General features: G+C 50.6%; 1 long non-coding RNA gene across 5 annotated transcripts; it reads right to left on the reverse strand.

Moving 5' to 3' along the window:
* Positions 1-1,278: 1,278 nt before the first annotated feature.
* LOC139598455 (uncharacterized) lies at positions 1,279-21,363 on the reverse strand. 5 transcript variants are annotated; one of them, XR_011681875.1, is made up of 3 exons: positions 16,024-21,363; positions 6,024-14,131; positions 1,279-2,751 (listed from the first exon to the last, which is right to left on the reverse strand). It is a non-coding gene; the product is annotated as an uncharacterized lncRNA (long non-coding RNA). The 5 variants fall into 5 exon arrangements; XR_011681877.1 differs by having other exon boundaries at positions 6,024-12,332; positions 13,962-21,363; XR_011681878.1 differs by having other exon boundaries at positions 6,024-11,376; positions 11,424-21,363.
* Between the last annotated feature and the right edge of the window lie 1,316 nt (positions 21,364-22,679).

The following is a 22,679-nucleotide window of genomic DNA, read 5'->3' on the forward strand; positions in this document are numbered from 1 at the left end:
TAAAGTTCCTTCCATCCCAAACCGTTCCAGAATTCCACTGCAACAACTCCTGTTAACAGCAACTCAGATGTCCCTTAACCCAACCATACCACAAACACCCAGAACAGCAACAAAACCACTACTCCCTCTCCCCTTCCCAAACTCAATCATTCCCCATTTCACCCCTGTCCCAAACTCAAACATCTCCCACCTCAACTCATTCCCAAACTCCAACATTCCTCTTTCCAAACTCCAACATCCCCCATCTAACCCCATTCCCAAACTCCAACATCCTCCATCTCACCCCATTCCCAAACTCCAGCATCCCCCATCTAACCCCATTCCCAAACTCCAACATTCTCCATCTCACCCAATTCCCAAACTCCAGCATCCCCCATCTAACCCCATTCCCAAACTCCAACATCCCCCATTTCACCCCCTCTCCAAACTCCAACATCCTCCATCTCACCCCACTCTCAAACTCCAACATCCCCCTCTCCAAACTCCAACATTCTCCATCTCACCCCATTCCCAAACTCCAACATCCTCCATCTCATCCCTCCCCACAACAAGTGGTGGTGTTACAGCACCTGGGAGGGAAAATCTCAGCACTGATTCCGAGGAAATTTTTCACTAACAAGAATCAGTTAAAGAAAATCTAGGAAAAGATTTTAACCGAAGCAGAACCTGCCCATGGCAGGGGTTTGAAACTGAATGGTCTTTAAAGTCCCTTCCTTTAATTTCCCACTCCCTTCCCCTCCCTCCGGCACCCCCAACGCCTCACACGCCGCTCGCCCCCCGGCCCCAAACCGCCTCCTCCCAATGCACCCCCGACCAACCTCCCCCAGAGCAGCTCGGGTGCCCGCTCAGCCCTTCCAGCCGTGCCGTCCTGCCCGGGATTCCCGAGGAATTCCTGGCGTTTTCCCGGAGTTTTCCCGGGATTCCCGGCGTTGGCTTTCCCGCTCACCCGCACCCCTCTCCCGCCGCCCGCCACTCTTTGAAGGCCCGAGCGCTTCCGGGCCGGGCCCCGCCCGCCCTTCCGCCCTCACCGCGCCGCCTGAGGGCTGCGGGCCGCCGCCATGTTGGCTGAGGGCACGGGCTGCCACGCGTTAAATAAAGTATTTTTTCGGTAAAAACGTTAAATAAACGCTTTATTCTCCGCGAAATCGGCATCCGCGCAGCGCCCTGCAGGGGCTGTCCCCTGTGTCACCGTGGCCGCCATGGCGGACCCTGCACACCCCTCGAGCTGTGCGGGAAGTGCCGCTGGGACAAGGCACTGTCCATCGAGAGACACGGGAGTCCTCCAAAAATCAACTTTATTCGGGTAACGGAGAGAGAACATTGCCCCATACCTCTGTGGGGTGTCTCTGGAGTTCTTGGAAGGCACAGCTTCCTTTAATCCTCATTTTCTGACCACGTTTCCCCTGCTCTCTTCACCCTTGGCCGAGGCAGTAGGGAGGTACAGTCCCAATACTACATATTTCCCATTTAACGTGTATCCTCCCCCATCACAGTTGTATGAACATTAATATTCGATTTAAACTGACCCTGGATGAAGTTCATACTCACAGATCCATTCCGCCTGCACGTTTTTCCCTGAAGTTCAAACGGTTTGAGTTTCTTAAATCCCCACAGGCATTCCTTCATTGGTTCTTTCAAATTCAGTCATTACTAAAAACATTAACACCCATTTCTCCCGCAATTACTTAGACCCCCCACACCCTTTCCACCAGTGACCAATTCATTTTTTCACATTTAGTTGCCACATTTAGACCAATTGCTCATCTCATTACTGAGACGACCCTCCCCAACACCTGATTGGTTCTTACAGATAATTAGTTACATTTTTCATTAGTGAAGATCACAACGCCACACTCTGCACTGGGGTTGGCCCCACCCTCGAATATTTGGAGCAGTTTTGGTTACCAAAATACAAGATATTAAGCTGTGGGAGAGCATCCAAAAGAGCGAGACAAAGGTGGCGCCATGAGGTGAAGCCATGGGAGGAGCAGCTGAGGGAGCTTGGTCTGTTCAGGGGACTGGGATGGGATGGGTTTGAAGGTGCCTCCAAACCATTCCAGAATTCCATGATAATCCCAACAATTCCATGACAATCACAGTAATTCATGAGATGGGTTTGAAGGCTCCTCCAAACCCAAACCATTCCAGAATTCCATGATAATCACAACAATTCCATGACAATCACAGTAATTCATGAGATGGTCTTGAAGGTGCTTCCCAACCCAAACCATCCCAGAATTCCACTATAATTGCAATTATTCAGATAATCACAATAATTCAGCTGTCCCTTACTCCAGCTAGAGCAGGAGCACCCAGCAGGAGGGAGGGGACCCACTGAGGGTTCCTCGCCAGGGAAATGTGATTTTTGGGGATGGTTCTCGGCAGGACTGGATGATCGCTGTGGGGTCCCTTCCAGTTCAGGATATTCTCGGATTCTGTGATTCTGAGTTGTTCCCCTCGCAGCCCTGCTGGACCTGCTCGCTGCTGGAGGAGGAGGAGATGCTGTCGCTGCGTCTCCTCATCGCAATCGCCACCTTCTGTCGCGACATCAGCGAGAAAAAGCCGCATCCGGCAGCTGAGGCTTCCCCCAGTAACACTAGGTGGTACCAGAGCTCCACACAGGCTCAGCCAGGACTCGACCTCAAAAAAAAGAAAAAGGGAATTCTGAACCAGGGAGAGCTGAAGCTGCGACGTCTTAATGTGCTGCTGGCACGAGGAATCGAGTTTTCGCAGGAAAAAAGCCGACGGGACCTGTGAATAAAATAAAGATATTTTCTGGTCTTCAGGACTACAAGTGCAATGTGTTTGTGGTTAAAGTTGTTCAGCAGAGTGATGGTGTTACAGCACCTGGGAGGGAAAGTTTGAGGACCGATTCTGAGGGGATTTTTCACTAATAAGAATCAGTTAAAGAAAATGTAGGAAGGATTTTAATTTAAGCAGAACCTGCCCATGGCAGGGGGTTGAAACTGGATGGTTTTTAATGTCCCTTCTAACCCAAACCATTCAGGAATTCTATTCCATGGTTTCATCTTAAAAATGAAGTGTCCTGATACCTTTAATTCCTGATATCCTTAATATTAGCAGCACTCAGAATATGATCACCTTTTCCTTCAAGCAACTGCACACCCTGCCTGAAATATTCATGCATTAAAAAAAAAAAAAAAAAAATCCCTCTTCCTGCAAATGAATATTTATTCCATGAATAATCTTTAATGTCTTCGTGGCTTTCAACACATTTGGGCAAAATGTTTCAAGTTTCTGTGCTTACAATGACAAAATCTAAATCCGACACCTAAAGAGGTGGCTTGATTTCGGCTGTGTGGGGCATTTTCTAGAGACATAATTTCCTCCCTCTTGCTGCCTCCTTAGCACTACACGGTTTTAGCAACCTTGAGTAACTCAACACAGCAATTTGGGGGATGAAATGAAGTATGGAGATAGCAGGGAGAAATAACAACAGCAGAACTGGCCCTTGGCCAGAAGACTTTTCTCTAAAACTCTGCTCTCATGCAGAAATTCCTGATTCTCTGCCCATGGCAGGGGGCTGGGACTGGATGAGTTTTAAGGTCCCTTCCAACCCAAACCATCCTGTGATTCCATGATTTTGTGAAGTCCTGGGAGATGATCTTATGGCTAAATATGGTCAGGACTTGAGTGCTGTGCCTTGTCCAAGACCCAGTGACATCGGTGGTTCCTCTTTCCAGATGAAGAGTTGGCGGCGGCGGCTTATTTTTAGTGGTGTGGGTGTAAAATATTGAATTTCACATCGCCTGAGCTCGGTCTGCTCTGCCCTGGTGGGTTTTGTGCCCAGATCCAGCCAGGCTCGAGGTCTGGGGCTGACATCATGGAATCAGAGGATCCTGGAAGGGACCTTAGAGCTCATCCCGTTCCAATCCCAACACCTTTCACTGTCCCAGCTTGCTCCAAGCCCTGTCCAGCCTGGCCTTGGGCACTTCCAGGGATCCAGGGCAGCCACAGCTTCTCTGGAACCTGTGCCAGAAACATCTCAAAACACAGCTAGAAATGCAAACAGATTTATATATTTGACAGGTGATTCCCACATCCCTGCTTCCAACAGACTCTGCAGCTGTTGGGACATCACCTGGAGACTGCAGCTCCCTGGGAATGAGCAGCTGAGGGCCAGAGGAGTGGGATTCTACCCTCCAGCTCCTCAAGGCAAAGGGAATTTCTCTCTGACCACAACAGCAAACAGACCATTAAAACATCTGTTCAAAAACCTTTCCACGTCCCATTTACATTCACTGCTACTTCATTCTGCTGCACACTTTGTACCTGGTGAAAGGTTTGGGATAGATCAGTGGACTGGAAAGGGCTCTGAGGATGAAAACCTCCAATCCCACCTGGGCAAGTGCTAATCCAGCAGCTGAGCCCACCCCAGCTGACTCCTGTCACGCCTCTTGGGCGTGTTTGGCCCCAAAAATGACGTCCAGAGCTGGAAATGGAAAAGAGATTCTTAGAACTGAGTTTTTGGGAAAGAGTTGTGGGGTTTTCAAGCTTTCTCTGAGGGGCTGTGAGGGCACATCCCCCCTTTTCACCTTTGGGGAGCCCCTCAGTGCTTTGCTGTGTGGGACCAGCTCAGGTTTCAGAAGGAACCAGGATTTAGGTGATTCTAATGTGTCTGTGAGGGAATGATGGCCCTGTTTGTGCCCTGCTATTGCTGAGATGGGAGGAAACCAGCTCAGGTGTCCAAAAAAATCCTGGATTCAGGAGCGGGGCTTGGGATAAGAACATGCCTCACTGTGCAGGAGGGAAATGGGAGCAGAGTGAGGAATGTGGGTGAAGCTCAGGGCCTGCAGGAGGGATCTGTTCCACCTAAATTACAAACAAGCTGTTACCTGAACCCTGATTTTGTGAGGGAATGAAATTTCTGTGGTGATGGCCCAGTGATGTTCCCCTCACAACCTCATCCCAATGTCGTTCCTGAATTCTGGTGCCAACCAACTGGACAACGGTTCCAAATCCCAAAGGTAACACATTTAACAGATGTGCAAAAGAGAGAAACCCTTCATTCATTCCTTCTCTGAGTTTAATCACAACCAAAAAACTTCAAATCAGGAAGAAATGGGACAAATATTCCCAAACCATGGAAAAGCTCTCACACCTATGAGATACCAGAGGTCCACACAGGAGAAAACCCCCAAAAAGAAGACTGAGTGCTGACCAGGCAAGAGCTGCTCTGGGTGAGGAATAAATCCTGATTTTTTTCCCCCCCCATGGTTTTCCTGGTGTGTAGGAAGGGGTAAAGCCTGACAGAGCCCCACTTCAGTTTAATTTAAAAGTCCCTCAGCCCTGAGGCACAAATCCATTGGACACCAGGCTCCATCCCTTCCAGCACCGACAGGACTGACACAGATTTCAGCGCTTGAAAGAAAACGTTTTGCTCTGCTCTCTCCCCCTGTAACTCCTTTCCTCTCTCAAGACCACATAAAGCAGGAGTGAGATGCTGGGAGAAGGATGGTTCTCTGGGTAGTTCAGAACACATGAAATGCTCTTTTTTTGTGGACAAGAGGCAGGCCAGGGCAGGAGAATCACACAGAGGCACCGGTGCTGCTCCCCGAGCCAGGCAGAGTCCCGGCAGTGAGCACTGGAGATGCTCCTGCCCCGGCACAGCGGCGGCCAAGAGCTCTCGATTTAAGAACCAGATGAGTCTGAACCTCCTTGGAATTCCTTCAAAAATCTGCCAGCACTCTCCTCCCCGCCGAAAACCGGATAAATCCCCTTCGTATTCCCGGCTCCGAGCGAGGCCCTGAAATATTATCAGTGCTCTTTGACACCCTACCTGCCCCTCATCCCACCTGGCTTTCCACAAAACGCATTTCCTCTGCTTTCAGGGGGAAAAAAGTCGGATTCATTCAAGCCCTGACACTCCTCCAGCACTTGGGTGATCAAGTCCTCTCCGGTTTATATTTGATATTTTAATAGGGTTTCCTTTTGGCCCTTTAATGAGTTTTTATTCCCCTCTGTGCATCAGACGCTTCAGTCTGACCGACAGTTTTACTCACCCCATGTGGAGGAATATGAACAGCCAGGACAACCTTTTCTTCCTGTGGCAAGCTTTGCTCTGCCAACATTTTTCTTCAGCTCGCAGTCGGGGGATGTGTCCTGACCCTTTCCTCGCCCATCCTCCAGCCCTGGAGCTGGGATGTTCCCGCTGCTGCTGAGGCAGGAACAAACCCAGCAAGGAAGGAGGGAGAGAAAGAGGGAGAAAAGAGTCAAAATTAAAGCAAATGTGGGGTTTGGCTTGTCTGAGCAGCTGAATTTTGTTGCTTCAGTCTCAGCCCAGGCATGGGGGACAATTTATTATAGGGTGCAGTGAGTGGGACCGGCTGGGGCTGTGCTTGTGCCTGTGGAGAGCTCCATTCATAGAAATTCGGAATTACAGAAGGGTTTGGGTTGGAAAGAGCTTTAAAAACCATCCCATTGCACCCCCAACAGCTTCCACTGTCCCAGGGGGCTCCAAACCTTAGACACTTCCAGGGATCCAGGGACAGCCACAGGTTCTCTGGGCCTCCCACTCTCCCAGGGAGGAATTCCTTCCCAATTCCCCACCTAAACTGCCTCTCTTTCAGTTTCTCCCTTGTCCTGTCCCTACAGAAGTTATTTCTGACATACCCCAAGCTGAGCATGGAGAGAGAGCAGATCTCATCCTGCAGGGCAGGAGGAGCTCAGTGTCCTGCTGGAAAGGTCCCTGATTGATCCTCCTGGGCATGGGGCACTCCCCAGTCCTGGCCCCAGCTGGAGGGGCCAGGCCCCATTTTTCCCCCATGGATGGCAGCAGTGGCTGATGCCACAGCAGGGCTTGGTGCAGGACACCTGCCTGGAGTTCTAAAGGATCCACACCCCACGTGCTGCACAATAAATCAGTGCCAGTGCAGGCCCCCAAACCCTGCTGGACAGTGGGGATGGGATGGGATGGGATGGGATGGGATGGGATGGGATGGGATGGGATGGGATGGGATGGGATGGAGAGGGGAAAGGCAGAGCCACCCAAGGAATTGGGACCCCACATGGACAGCAGTACCTGGTCTGAGTGATCCTGGGCTACTGGAATTCTGCAGCACAGAAATTCATGGAAAAACTGAAATAAAGCAAATTTTGGGGTAGAAAAGATTGACATGAGATCTGTAAACCCTTTTTTGAGGTGTTTCATTCTGCATTTTAGGAATTCTCAAGGTGCCCACTGCTGTCTGCAGGCACAGGGGTCCCAGCAGCGCCTTGTGCTTAATTCCACAGATCCAACAGAATTACAGAGTTTAAAACCATCTCTTATTGAAGGTTCCACATTCAACTTGGGTTGGTTTTTGATGTTGCAGGAGGCTGATGCTCATCTGCTGAGAATTAGGAGGCTATTATTCTATAATCCAAATTGCCTCTTATCCATAGGCAGAAAATGACAGGAATATTTAAGCCCATTGCCCAGATTACAAACTTGGTGGCAGAGCTCTGCACCCAGCAGTATCTTGCATTTGATAGCTGCCAATAATTTCAGTCAACTGTTTAACATCTGGCATTACTATTTAATGTCTGGCTTAAGCTGTAACCTTTTTTCCCCCCCCTGCTTTTAGAAAAGCTTTTTCTGCTTTGAGAGAATTTTGATTACTAAAGCCTTGCCCAGGACAGATTTATCCTGTGATTTAACATTTTCTGATGGAGCCTCATTTTGAATCAGTTGAATAATTGGCAGTGACTTTGGTATTAAACTGATTCATGATGTACATGCAGGTCCTTCAATAATTGAACATTATTGTCTTTATAATCAAAGCCCCTTTTTGTCCATTAAAAACGATTGGAAACAGTCTGGTGATCTGCTTTAATTAAAAATAAAGTGCAGAGGATTGGGAATGAGCAGGGATGAGAGGCACTCTGTGGCCCTGAGCAGCTCCAAAATGGGCTGAGGAGTCCAAAGCCAGGTTGGATGTGCTTTGGAGCAGCCTTGGGTAGGTTGAGGTGGGACATTGGGATTCAGGAATTCCTCCTGTGAGGGTGGGCAGGCCCTGGCACAGATTCCCAGAGCAGCTGGGGCTGCCCCTGGATCCCTGGAGGTGCCCAAGGCCAGGGCTTGGAGCAGCCTGGGATTGTGAAGGGTGTTGGGATTGGAACTGGATGAACTTTACAATTCCCTTCTACCCCAAACCACTCCAGGATCTCTGATTAAATAGATTTTCTCTCTGCTTCTTTCGAGGGCTCTTAACTGGGATCAGTTAAAAAAACCTGGGGAGCGCATGAGAGAAATCCACAACTCTCAGCACCGTGAGGTGTTTTGGGTGAAAAACAAACACAAAAGGCCCAAATCCCTCTCTTTTGGGATCAACACAGCTGCTGTGGCTGGATCTTGGTGTCCCTGACCCTGGGGGCAGCCCTGGGATGAGCATCCATGCAAGGAATCCCACTGGGAGAGGCTGGTGGGGCCTCGGCTCCCCGAAATCCGAGGTGTCCTTTTCACACTGCAGCCCTGGCCAGCCTCTGGCAGGGCTCTGATCTAACAGGTTTTGCATAGCTGCTAGACATCTTCCTAATAGCATCCCCTGGGAATTCTAAATTTCACTCACAGCCTCTAAATTTTCATTAAGAGCAGTCACACACGGAGAATGATGGATTAGATTTTATTGTTGGAAAATCTCCAGATAAAATTAAAGTGCTTCTTTATTTTCTGAAACCTTTACCTTTCCCCTGTGGTGCCCTATAAATAAGGTATCAAATAATGTTTATCCTTTTGAATTCTGCCATCTTACATGTTTCATGCTTAGTCCTGACCACTTTCCTGCCTGTGAAGAGATGTCACTCTTCAGTTAAATCCCAGGAACAGACAGCTACCTCATGGATTTCATTGTGCAGCAGCCTGACCGTGTCCCAGAGCCTTCACTTCAACCCAGTATTTATAAATACAGTGTTGTCTCCTTCCCTTTCCTGGAAGCCTTTCTTTCATTTCCTTCCTCTTTCCATCAAATTCCCTCTGTCCTTTCTTTTATCCCCACTTCTCCAGCCTCTCTGTGTCCATCTAATCCTGCAGACAGATGAGGCACAGCTTTGGGATGTGCTGGGATCACGGGGCTGAGGCACTTCCAGCCTCCACCAGCCAAACCCTGAGAAGTGGGATCTGCTCCCGCTGCCCCTGGCCAGCAGATTTTTATAGCAGATGTTGTTTTTTCCTCAGTGAATTTTTTTTTAAAAAAACCCCACTATTATTTTAGGACTTTAATAGTTTTTGAGATGCTTTTAGGCTCCCCTTGAAAAAGCAAGAGCCCTGCAGGCAGTTGGTAGGAAGCGTCCAAGAGCTGGGAATGCTGCTGTGATTCATACTGGTGTCAGCTCAGTTAAATTCAATTCCACGGGGATTTATCCAGCCAGGCCTCCAAACAAGTTTTAGACAGCATCTCCCACCCCCAAACCTCACACTTGACAGCATCTTAAATTCATCCAGAGAATGGCCAGGGCTGGGAAGGGTTCCTGCTTCCCACCTCAGCCCAGGGAATCAGCAGCCTTGCCCAGGGGAGGGAGAAAAGCAGGATTGCAGCTGGATTGACACAATTCACCACAGCCATGGGGGTCCCATGGCTCAGACTGGGGCAGGGTCCCACTGAGCACTTACCTCAAGGATGTCCCTGGCAGGGCTGTCCCCAGCCCAGGAGCTCCGGTCACCCTTGGGCACTGCAGGTGGGTCCTGGGCTTGTGCAGACCCCCAGGACGGGGGATTGAACTCAGAGCATGGCCAGGGCTGCCTTTCCAGCCCTCCTGAACCTCTCCTGCTGCTGCTTCCCCACAGCACAGGCTGCTCTCAAGGCTCATTCCCACCATTTTGGGACATTTTGCTGTGATTTATGTACTTTAATAGGAAGATATTCCACACCAGCACAGAGCCAAGCCAAAGCCTTGTCTCAAAGTTCCTCCAACCTGCCTGGATCAGCCAGGATTTGACTTCCCTTCTGCACAAAGAAGGTGAAGAGCTTTCCAAGAGGAATAACTTCCCCTTCTCCTTACAATGCCTCTCCCAGGAGCATGTGCGGGAGTTACACAGGTGACTGTGGGTGAAACTCATTAAAATCTTAAGGATTTGGCCAATTTGTACCAACTGGGCACCAGGCCCTTGGTTTTTCCCCCAGTTTTGAATATCCACCCCTGACCTAAGGGCTGCTTCCCAGAGCAAGGACCCCAGGAAGAGCCCACGAGCACCCTTGGTCATTATCCCTCCCTTTCCCTTTGTAAAAAAATTCTCAAAACTCTTCTCAGGCCAGAAGAAAAATTACCCACAGGCTGGGGAACAAACAGAACAAGATCCCAGCCTCATCCTCTCTGCTGCACCTTCATGGCATCCCAAAGGAAGCAGCAAAGGGAGGAAAACTCCCTGGATTTATCGGCCACTTTTACAGCTTTGTGGGTGCCACGTTCCGCAGGCGGCCGTGCCAAGAAAACCCTGTGTGCTTCCAGAGACCTCTGAGGGACAGAGGTGAGCCAGAGAGGAGGCAAAAGCTGGAAAGGGGGAACCTTGTAAATCTGGTACCAGTGAGGTGCCAGAGGTGACCAAAAGGTGCCACAAAAAGGAGTGAGATCTCAGCCGTCCCCTTCCCGCGCTGGAGTCCTGACGGCTGGGAGAGGCGCCAGGGTTATTTCTGGGGAGGGTTTGTGCAAGTTCCAAGCAGAGCCTCAGCAAAAAGGAGGCAGGAGGGAGAGATGGAGCTTTCTTTCAAGCAGAGATGTTGGAAACACATGGGAGAGAAGAGTTGGAGCACCCACTCTGAGGGGCTGGGGGTGCACAGCCATGGACCAAACCCAGCTGTCCCACAGCAGCTCCTGAGCTGGAGTGACAAATCCAAGGATCCCCAGGGCCTCCCTCAGAGCTGCTCCCAGTCCCACTGCAGCTCTGGGTGCAGGATCACAAGGCCACAGTTGCAAATCCTGTTTAGTGGAGCAGAGGGGGCTTCCCTAAAGGCCAATCCTCAGCTGAGGACAGAGCGAGAGCAAAGGGCACAGGGAAGCACAGGACCTTTGACTCCCTTTCCATTTGGGAGGGAGGTGTTGATGTTTTAAATGCCAAGATGGATGGAGAATTGGCAGTGTCTTGCATTCATGAGGTCACTGAGAAGCTAAAAAACCCCTCCTTTTCCATGGCTGTGGTAAGAAGGCAGCATTGGGTTAGAAGTGAGCGAGGAGGGCTGGGCACGGCTCCCAGCACGCTCCAGAGGCTGTTGTGCAAGGATCAGCTGGACACCAGCCTGTCCCTGTCCTGCTGCTGGGGCCATCCTGCCTCTGCACCCCTCCTTGTCTTCCTCCCCTGAGGATGGAGCAGAGCAGCTGCAGCTCAGCTCATCGGGCACAAAATCCTCGTGTTCTTGCCTGGTGCCTCTCTGGGACCCCAATCTCAGGGCAGAAAATGCTCATGTTCTTGCCTGGTGCCTCTTTGGGACCCCAATCCCAGGGCAGAAAATCCTCGTGTTCTTGCCTGGTGCCTCTTTGGGACCCCAATCTCAATCTCAGGGCAGAAAATCCTCGTGTTCTTGCCTGGTGCTTCTCCAAGGCCCTGATCTCAGGGCTTGGGGACAGGTTTGCTCTGCCTGGGCTGAGCTCTTCACCTCTGCCTCGTTTCCAATAGCACCCAGAGCTGAGCAGAGCCAAATCCAAGCATTTTTTCATGGATGAAAATGTTCAACAAGGTCCTTCTGGCTGCCATTGCCCCCAGGTAGGAACACCTGAAGTACCACAGCTCGAAAGCTTGTGAGGAGAAGGAAGAAATTATTTTTATGAATTTTATATTTGACTTCCTGGTTGTTCCTGGAATTTTGTACATCGCCCCTGACAGAGAGGAGTGGCCCAGCTGCTTCTCCCAGGGAGTCTTTGCTCTTCCACCAGCCCATCCTGGGCTAATTTTTCTATTCCTAAACCCAGAGTAATTAATACTGAGTAACCTCTGAGGGATTTCACAACTCTCAAAGTTCTGTTATTTTTCTCAGTATGGAATTCTGGAAAGAAACTTCTGAGGAAAATCACATCAAAAATGGACTTTCAGTATTTTTTCCCCCTTAATCAAAAATAAGGTTCTGATTTTTAGCGACAACAATAACCTGAAAAAAGAACGGGATTAACTCGAGAGCTCCTTCACTTTCACTCCATTTCTTTTGCCCCTCCACAGGGAAATCCTCAATGCACAGTTCCCAAATGTTAATGAACACCAGCCCTTTCTCGGTACCTTTTAGGGCCTGATTCACCAGGATCATCCATAAATATTCCTTTAAAAACCTTCCTGAGGAGCTCCCGAGGGCAGCCCGTGTCAGGAAATGTCGGATATTTCTCCCTCTCCTCCTTGAGCCGTTGGTAGCCTGCTCGGGAAAGAACAGATGCGTTAAAAGTTGGGAGATTTACAGCATCCCCCACACACGGGAGCCATAAACCCACAATTTGTTCCATTCCCAGAGCAGCCTCTGCCCGCTGCAGGACCTTTCATCGCTGCTGGAAAGCTGCCTTGAAAAAAACCCCTCTCTTTTATGGCCACACGGACACAAAGTTCAGCTCCCGGTGCCTCAAGGATGGAGATGGGGGAAGGAAGAGATGAATTCGCTGCCCCTCTGGTGCTCTCCTGGCAGGGAGATATCCCAGACTGGGAATATTGATGGGAGCAGGGCCAGGAGGGTGGGGATGCCCTGACACCCTCAGGTGATCACTGCTGGGCCTGGTACCTGCTCCTGACCTCCAGTGGGAGCATAAAAATCCCTGCACGACCAAGGAACTGCAGCTCAGTCCAACCTAACAAAACCCAGCCTGGACAAAGGTGTTGGTGCAAACACCAACATCACCCTCAGAGCTCTGCATTTCTGGCTCAAGCAGACTGTGATGCAGCCAGATTTATTCCTGATGTCCAGTGCTGGAATTAGCAAACATCCAGAGGAGCTCCTAGATCTGCCTCTGGGATTTCATTGCTGAGCACAACCCAAACCTGCTTCACCTTCTGCTCCCAAGGAGATGCCCCCAAAGCACAGAGGGTTAAACCTCTGTCCAGTCTGCCCTTCCAGCTTCCCCCAGTTTGCAAAGGGAGGGAAGGGAAGGATTAGAGGGGAGAGATTTATGGAGAGCCCATCCCAGAGCCTCCGTTTGATGCTGGGGGAACAGCCCTGCTCCAACAAAGGGGCTGTAAAGCACTGCCCACCACAAAACCCTCTGCTGGGGGCAGCCAAATCCCTCCTGGGATTATCCTGGCCTGGAGAGGCCCTGGAAAGAAAGGCTGCCCCCTTTTCTGGCTGCATTATTCACAAAGAGCTGGTGAAGTACTCACGGCTGCCCCGTAAATCTGCCGGGGCTGCACAGACATTTGGGCTGGGAGGAAACGAAGGGCTCGGGGCTTGGCCTGCATCCCCCATCCCAACTGGGGTGTCCCTGGAGCAGGGAGAGCAGATCCATGCCCTGGAACCCCTTGGGGTGCTGCTCTGGGCAGGGAGAGGAGCCTGGAGTCACATCTGGGGTGGGTGGATGGTCCCAGGTCGCCGTTCCCACCAAACCAGGGGGCTCTGAATTGTTCCAGGGATGCAGGGATGGATCCTGGAGATGGAAATCAGGAGGAACCAACACTAGAATGAACAGCTCTGCCTTTCACCCAACCCTGAGCAACTCTCCCTTAACCCCTTCAGATGTCACAGCCCCTCAGGGTCACTGGAGCTCACCCAATAAAGAAGGACCAAGTGACCTCTTAGAATGGGTTTTTTTCCTCCTTTCCATAGGTTTTTTTTTTTAAGCAGAAGAGGAGGAATTAATGGAAAACCAGAAGTGCTCCATTTTAAGTGAGAAAAGGCAGAAGAAGCCTGCTGGCAGTCACCAGCCAAGAAGCAGCTGGTGTTGGATGGGAGCTCAGAGCAAGCTGTGATCCACAGGCTCTGGCTCTCCAAAGGGGAGGAGGCAATAACTCCCACTCTGTCACAGTCACTTTGTCACCCCCTGAGGCTGCTCCAGGCCCTCACCTGTGTCCCCTGCAGTGGGATGCCTGCTCTCCCACACATCTGTCCTCAGAGAGCCACAGAGCCATTCCTGCTCCAGGGAAGGCATCACCAGCCCTTGCTCAGCTTCCCACCATCAGCACCTGTTTGGAGCAGCATCCCGAAAAACCCTGGAGAGCTCAGACCTGGCTGTGCTGGAGAAAAAGCAGAAATAAACAAACTCTCCTGGCTACCAACAAAATCCATGCCATGACAACGACAACAAACAACAGCAAAAAAAAAAGTTCCTTCCTAATTTCAGCTTCTGGTCATAAAATTTTACTTTCATGGAACAGCGTGAAATCTGCACAGCCTGAGCAGGGGTTTTTCATAAAAGGCAGAGCTGGTGGAATATCCCAGCCAAGGTGTTTTTATAAGCCAGAAGAAGAGAGACAGAAACACAGAAAGAAAATAATTTTCTTGACTTCCTTCCAGAAAGGAATTTTATTTAGATTTCCTTTAGCCAGGCTGAACCTCTCCTGCCTCTCCTTGCATGGGTTTTATCAGAGCCCTCCCAGCAAATCCAAACCACTCATTCCTGTTTGCATCTGAGCCCCAATGCCTTTAAAATCTTGGAATTTTGAGGAACAGAGCGATTTGCAGGGGGAATTTGGCTCCTTCCTAGCCCAAAACACAAACCAGAGTGTGGAAGTTCAGCCCTGCACCCAGGGTAACGCTGCTCTTCCAACACCCCGAGGATGGGGGGAAACACTTCCCACCAGCCAAATCTATGAGGTTTGAGGAGAAAATAATGTCTGCTAAAGGGCCAGAAACAGCTCTCAGCCCAGTGAAAAATGACTTCCAAATGCCCCCTGCTCTGGGGATTTCATGAGGGAAGATGGATCTTTCTATCCTTTTTCCTTTCTTCTTAATTTCTCAACTCTTGACCCCCGCTGGAGCAGGGAGCTGGCGGGTGAGAGCCCTCGGCAGAGGAAACGCTTCCTCCAGTTCATTTGTCTCCATGCTCTGTGCAGCTGAAGATGCTCCTGTGGCCCAGAGGATGCTGTTCCCAGCCCTGCCCATCCCAAATCCTCCAGCCTGGATTTGCAGCTCCAACTTTGCCACTGAGAAAACCCAAGTCAGAGCAGTTTTGGCCCTGCTTTGGGGCAGCTTGGCAGCCCGGGACTGAGAGAGGCTGATGTGCTGAAGGAAATCAGAGAGGATGGAGTGTGCCTGGCCATGGAGGGCCAGCTGGGAAGGATATTGCTGGGAACTGCCTCCCAGGTGCCTCAGATCCCAGGAAAGCTGCTCTGGATAACCCCAGCTCAAAGCTCTCAGCTCAGAGAGCGGCACCAAGCACGAATCTCAGGCACAGATCTCAAATCCCTTAAAACCCCTGGGAAACCCCCCCTCAACTCAAGGTGCAAAGGCAAAATATTGCCCAGCATAGAATCCTGGCATGGTTTGGGTTGGAAGGGACCTTAAAAATCCCCCTGTTCCACCCCCTGCCATGGGCAGGACACTCCCACTGCCCCAGGTCACTCAGCATTCCCAAGGTCATTGGAAAGCACCAGGGATCCAACAGGGAAAGGAGGGTGTGGTTTGAGGCTTCCTTTTTAGGAGATAATCCAAGCTGGAGCATTGGGAACCAGAGCCCAGGGGTTGAAAGATGCAGAAATTCCTTTCTGAAAGAAATTGCTGTTTAACACCTTATTTATAATTAGAGCAGAAATCACTAAAATGGGAAGATCTGTGTCATTCCAACCTCTGGGGATTTTTGAGGCGTCTCAGGGAGCCCCAAACACACATTTCCCTGGATGTTGTCCACAGAGCCAGGCTGGAAGGGGAAAGAAGGGAGAAAGGGGTGAAAAAGGGAATGCTGAGGTGTCTCCCCAGCCTTTCTTCTCTCTTGGTCTGAACATGGGGTCCTGATTTTCCTTCTGTTCTCAGGGAGAGGCAGAACCTACTGGATTTCAGCCCTTTTCTCTTAGATTGGCTGTCCAGTTAAAAACTAGGACATACAAATCCCACATTTCCAAGCTGGGCCTCAATCCTTAGCAAAACAAAACTCAGGAGGAGAATTTTTATAGCACAATTTGCTGCTCACCATGAAGGCTTGAAGAGGCCAAAGAGCCTGGCCTGCAGCTTTGCTGGGGAAAAGGATCCTCCTGCCCTCCTCCTCCTCCTCAGCTTCCCTTTGGCTTCCAGCAGATCCAGGGAAAACACAGCAAGGGCCACTGTTATTCTTTATGGAGGCAGGAGAGGAAAAGAGGCAGCATCCAAAGCTCAATGTGAGATGGAAAAGGCATCCAAGCTCTGCAGCACTGGATGAAACAAAGCACACACAGAACCCAGGGAAATGCTGGGATTTCTTGGGAGTGGGAGTGGAACTGTCTGTGTTTGCCTTGGAGAAGGGGCAAGGAGCCACAGGGTTGCATCTCAGCAGGTGCTGCTTTTCAGCACAGAGGTGTGGAGGGAGGCAAAGCCTTCCTGCCAGGCAGTTCCTGTGTCCCAAATCCTCAAATCCCAATCCCATCCCACGGCCAGGTGATGCTCACACAGCTCTTGCCAGGCTGTTCTGTGTCCCAAATCCTCAAATCCCAATCCCATCCCATGCACAGGTGATGCTCACACAGCTCCTGCCAGGCTGTTCCTGTGTCTCAAATCCTCAAATCCCAATCCCATTCCATGTACAGGTGATACCCACACACCTCAAACAGATTTTTGCAGGAAGAGAAGGCAAAAAAAAAAAAAAAATTAAAAATCAAGGCATCAGCATTCCATGAGCTTTCTCCAGACTTTGCTCCATTTTTCCTAGGCTGGCTCCTGTCCAGACCTTCCCTCACTGCTCTGGGCTGGGGGGCTTTGATCTGGAGAGGATTTGTCCTGGTGGGATGGAGAGCACTGGAGCTGGACAGGAAAAAGCCACTGGAGCATCCTGATATTGCTTCAATATCTCCAGGAGTCCCATAAGGGACCAGACCCCAAAGCTCATCTGTGTCCCACCCACACCCCATGACACCTTCCACATCCCAGGCTGCTCCAAGCTCTGCCCAGCCTGGCCTTGGACGCTTCCAGGGATCCAGGAGCAGCCCCAGCTCCTCTGGCAATCTGTGCCAATTCCTCCCAGGGAGGAATTCCTGTATCCCAATATCCCATCCATCCCTGCCCTTTGACAATTTAAATCCATTCCCCCTCTGCCTGCTGCTCTATGCTCTTGGAACAGCATCTCCCCGGTTTTTTTTGCAAGCTCCCTTCACATGGATATCTGAACAAATCCAGGGAGCAAATATTAATTCTGAATTAATATTTCCCGTGCTGAAGGCTCTGCTCTTCCCAGGGCGTTCCTTTGTCTCTGCAGCGGCTGCAAAAGCAGCTGCGGGGTCTTGGCTGGGGGATTTCCCCTGATGTGGAGGCAACGGGAGGAGTTTTCACCTGATCTCAAACAATGCCATGCACAGAGGGCCACATTGTTCCCCTGCCATTTGGAAGCAATTACCTGCATGTTACGTAAAACTTTTATGAAACGCCGGCAGAAATTCGGTAACGTGTTAATCAGGGGCTGAGTGACATCTGCTCGGTGCCCGAGGTTCGGGAGCTGCGGGAGGAGGGCCCGGCCCTTCCCGCTGATTACCAAAACACATTGCTCCTTTTTGCGGCCTCCCACGTGTTAATTTTTCAGATTTATCCTCCCAGGCTCCCGGTGTTCTGCCTGCACTCAACATCTGCTCCATCCCTGCCTTCCACGGCTCTGCCCCGCCGAGATCCCGAGGCTGCTCCGGCTCAGGGAGCTCAGGCACTTTGCTGAACTAATCCACAGGACAATTCCCAGGGAAAGCTGCCTCGTTTCTGCCATCAAAAGGGATTTGCAGATGGATTCAAAGCTAAAAAACCCCACAGGTGTAGGGAAAAATGTGCTCAGGGCAAGGCTTGGTCAGCCTGGGGGTCAGAAGTGGGGTGGGACATGTCCTGGGGAGATGCTCAGGGCATTCCTGTTCCTGACTGATGCCCTGGAGAGATGCTCAGGGCATTCCTGTTCCTGACTGATGTCTTGCAGAGATGCTCAGGGCATTCCTGTGTGGCTGATGCCCTGGAGAGATGCTCAGGGCATTCCTGTTCCTGACTGATGCCCTGGGGAGATGCTCAGGGCATTCCTGTGTGGCTGATGCCCTGCAGAGATGCTCAGGGCATTCCTGTTGTGGCTGATGTCCTGCAGAGATGCTCAGGGCATTCCTGTTCCTGACTGATGCCCTGCAGAGATGCTCAGGGCATTCCTGTTGTGGCTGATGTCCTGCAGAGATGCTCAGGGCATTCCCGTTCCTGGCTGCTCCTGCACACCTGGAGTCACTCCCTGCCCGTAGAGAGCCATGAAATCCCCTGGGAATGCTCATCCTCAGAGCAGGGGATGGTGTGGGATGGGAGGGAGCCTGGAGCTCCTCTCATTCCTGCCCCTTCCACTCCCCCAGGCTGCTCCAAGCTGTCTTGGTTTGAAAAGCCAGGTGCCTGCTAAGGAGGGCAGGAGCCTTCTGTGAAATGGGGAATGCAAACCCCATCCCACCAAATTATTATCATTTTGAAATTAAGGGGCTCTCAGGCAAAGATATGGGAATAGGAATAACAGTTTTTTACTAGGAAAATTAAAAATGCAAATTCAATAGTACAAACCAAAAAAAACCCAAAAAACCCACTGCCACAGTGAGAGCAGTCCCTGTCCCCTGTGTGTCAGGGGGTGGCACAGCCCCATCCCATGGGGCTCAGCCCTCCTGCAGTGCCAGCTGTGGCTCTGCTGGAGCAGGGATCCTGCACAAGGGGGGAGTTTTCCTCTGCAGCTCCAGGGCTGCTGCAGATGGGCCTGGGCTCCCTCTGGCCATGCAGGGCAGCAGAAGCTGCTCCTCTGGGAATGCACTGGGCAAAGGCTGCTGGGCTGTCCCAAAGCTCAGATTGTACCCAGGTAGGAATGCTTGGCTCCTCCCCTGGGCGGAGCATCTCCCCATGGGATGGTGGGATTGGATCAGCCCTGCAGGGACACTCCCTGGCCATGGACAGAAGATAATTAATAATCATCTTCTGTTAATGTTAATTATCTGTTAAGAGAATTAATAATGGCCCATGAGCAGAAGGTGTCTCCTGGGGGAAGGATTGGCTGTGGAAGAGTTAAGAGAGCTGCCCAATGAACAGGAGATGATAACTGCCCCACCTCTAACAGATGGAAGTGGAACACACACCCCCATTTCCAACCCCAGACACAAGCCCTGCCCAGCCTGTCTGCAGGATGGGTTTGGGAGCACTGGGAATCCCCATGGAACCATGACAGAATGAGGATTTCACCCCAAAGTGACTTCCCAGAAAAGCTTCCTGCAGGTAATTCCCGTGCATTTCCCTGGGCCTTACTCCAGGAGAAACTCCCCCTATCCACGAGCCAAAAGCTTTGTGTGCTCCTGTCAAACCCCATTTCTAATTTATGCTTTTTTGATTATTCTGCTCCCTCACCCGTGCTCTGCTCCCCTTTCCCAATAAAAATTACAGCTTCCATTTATCATTTTTCCAAAGGCTGCCATAAATTCTGTTTGTTCCATCCCTCCCTCACCTCACACCAGCTCTGTCCTCCTCCCTCTGGGGTTGTGGCATTGCTGTCACCTCACACATCTCCTTCCTTCCTTTTTGGAGAGGGAGATAGAAACAAAAAATAAGAAATAAGAAAAAAGAAATAAAAGAATCATAAATAAGAAACAAAAAAACCCCAAAAGCAAATACCAGAACCAAACCAAACCAAACAATCCCCCAATCCTGAAATCTTTCCAGGTCATCTCCAAACCTGTAGAATGACTGAGATTCCACACAAATAAAACTCCTATAGTTTTACAGCAGAATTTCCTGATTTTTCCCTTTTTTTCCCCAGGAATTAGCAGCAGCTTGGAGAGGCAGGAGTGACACTGGTTGCCCACTGGAGCCGAATTTTTTTTTTTGGGGAGTCTCTACTTTTTAATCTTTCTTTTTTAAACCCAGCCCTTAAAGAAGCTGCTCTGACTCCAACATGATTTGAAAGCACCGAGCTCTGGCTGCACTTCCAGCGCCCAAATGTGTGACCTTGGATGACACCAATCTGCCAGAAAAGCAGGAAAAAGAAAAGGTGTTGCTGATATTTATTTATTTTCTTCTCTGGTTCCTCATCCATCATCAGGGAAATTCGCTCTTGGCAGCGCCGGCCACTTCCTCAAGCGCAGCCAAGGTGACCACGAAAATTAGCATCAAACCCCACAAGGTTTTCCATCATGGACACGTTGTTTTTCACTGGACACAAATCCTGAGGTGTTTCCCTTTTATTCTGCATCCACAGGGATCAGGCTGTTACTCCAGGCATTGCTCCGTGCGCTGACGGATTCTCCAAACGGGAAAGTGAAATTTTTGTGTTTCACCAGAAAAATTCCCCCCCATCCTCCCCAGCTGAACGGCTCAAAACGGCTGCACTTCCCCAGAGCTCAGACACAAAACTCCACTTTCACCCTCCCTCATTGATTTTTTGCTCAGTGAGAAGCCCTGGAGGAGCAGATTTCCCTGGCAGAGCCAAGGAACACAGGTGTGCACGTGGGAGCACCGATGGGAGTTCAGGAGCTGCACCCAGGGCCCTGCTGGAGCTCCCACCTCTGCCATTCCCAGCTGGGGACTGCAGGGATGCTCTGGGAAAAGGAGTTTTCCATCCCAGAATCGCTGAGGTTGGGAAAGAACTCCAAGCTGGGCCTGATCCCCAGCCCAGAGCACTCAGTGCCACCTCCAGGAATTCCTGGGACACCTCCAGGGTGGGGACTCCAAACTTCCCTGGGCAGTTCCAATGCCTGAGCACCCTTTCCATGGGGAAATTCTCCCAAATATCCACCCTGAGCTCCCCTGGCCCAGCCTGAGGCCGTGCCCTCTCCTCCTGTCCCTGCTCCCTGTCCCCTCCTGGCAGGAGTTGTGCAAAGTCAGAAATTCCTCCTGACCCCCCTTTTCTCCAGGCTGAGCCCTTTCCCAGCTCCCTCCTGCACATGCCAGGAATGTCCAGCCCCAGTTCCAGAGGGTTTTCATGGGGAGCCTTTCCCTGAGCCGAGGATGGAGGAGTTTGGCTGAGGGTGTTGTGAGGATTGGGGTGCTCTGGGTGCTGGCACAGCTGCCCCATCCCTTCAGCAGGAATTTCCCCATGGAAAGGTGCTCAGGCACTGGAAGGGGCTGCCCAGGGAGCTGTGAAGAGCCCATCCCTGGAGGTGCCCAGGAATTCCTGGAGGTGGCTCTGAGAGCTCTGGGCTGGGGACAAGGTGGGCATCGGGCACTCGGTGACCTTGGAGTTCTTTTCCACCCTAAAAGATTCTGGGATTCTCATCCCCAGGCAAGGCAGGCAGGCAGTGCCAGTGGGAGCTGCAATTAATTAGGGTTAATTCATTAAGTGCTATTAAAATTGGGGTGTCATCCAGGGATGCTCACCAGGGCAGAGTCCAAGGAATTCTGAGCTTGGAGGGACTGAGGGCAGTGAGGAGCTCCTGATGGCCCCTGAGCTGGAGAAGGCACTCAGGATTTGCTCCATGGCTCTGTAGGATCCTCATCCTCAAGGAATAATAATAAATAATATATTTATTAATAAAGATAGAATATATAATATACATTATATAATGTATATAATATAAATTATATACATATTTATATTTTTCGTATATATATATATTCAAGAAATAAAATAGAATAAAAGTGGGAAAAATCCCCCTCAGCAACAGGAAGATGGAAATTCCCTGCAGGGATAACCTTGACTGCCCCAACACCCCCAGGCACTGCCTGAATGACGAACTGGGCTGGAATCACAGCCAGAAACCCAAAAATGTGGGGATTCGAGAGGTTCCTGTGCAGGGGTGGGGGGCACTAGAGGGCACTGTCGCCTGCAGATCGGGACAGGGAGGATTCTGAAAGATATCCCGAGATCTCAGCCCTGCATCCCGACCTCTGGAATGAGGGACTGGGCCAGAAAAAAACCCAGTATTTTTCAAAATAAAAATTAAAAATAAAATTTATAAAAATAATAATAATGATGATATTAATAGTAACGACAACAATAATAGTTATTTCAACAAATACTTCCTAATATCAGGTATTTAATACCACAGTATCATATATTTAAAAATAAAACCTTCTCAGGCTGCTGGGAGATGCTGTGGGGGATCTGTGGGTGCAATACCCAAACCTTTTCTCCCTGAATATTGCAATAAATGGGATTTTTAACGTCTTCCAACCTGCTCAGCCTCGGGCCTGCTCCAAAAGTAGCCAAGGCATTTCCTGGGCTGGAGAGGGTCAGACCTCTGGAGGGTGTTTGCCTCTGGGTTCCTCTTTCCAGGAGGGATTTTCTGTGGGATTTTGCTCTGGAGCAGTGGGAGGGGAGGAAGGCACAGGGGCTGCCTAAGGAAAAGTCATGGAGCGAGTGCTCACAGGTAAAAAATTCACTTGTTAAAGAAAAGAAATGAGGGGAAAAGGGAATTCTGCCCCTGCAGCTGATCCTTCCCAGGGCAGGGAGCTGGGCTGGGAGCAGCAGAAATTCCTCACCTGGAGTTCAGCCCAGAGCCCAGGACTGGGCAGGATTTGGGGATCCATCATCTCTGCTTGGAGAGGGAAGGGTTAAAGCCTTGAGGACTCCCAGGTACAGCAGCTCTGGTGGCTGGAGCTAATTCCAGACTGAAACCAACCACGAGTGGGAACCTTTAGGGAGAGAAAAGGGGGAAATATTTCCTTTGCCTCCCTGAAACAGCA

The sequence above is a fragment of the Agelaius tricolor genome, unplaced genomic scaffold (assembly GCF_023055355.1).
Source record: "Agelaius tricolor isolate 1412-34295 unplaced genomic scaffold, bAgeTri1.0.p SCAF_19, whole genome shotgun sequence".
Taxonomy (NCBI): Eukaryota; Metazoa; Chordata; class Aves; order Passeriformes; family Icteridae; genus Agelaius; species Agelaius tricolor.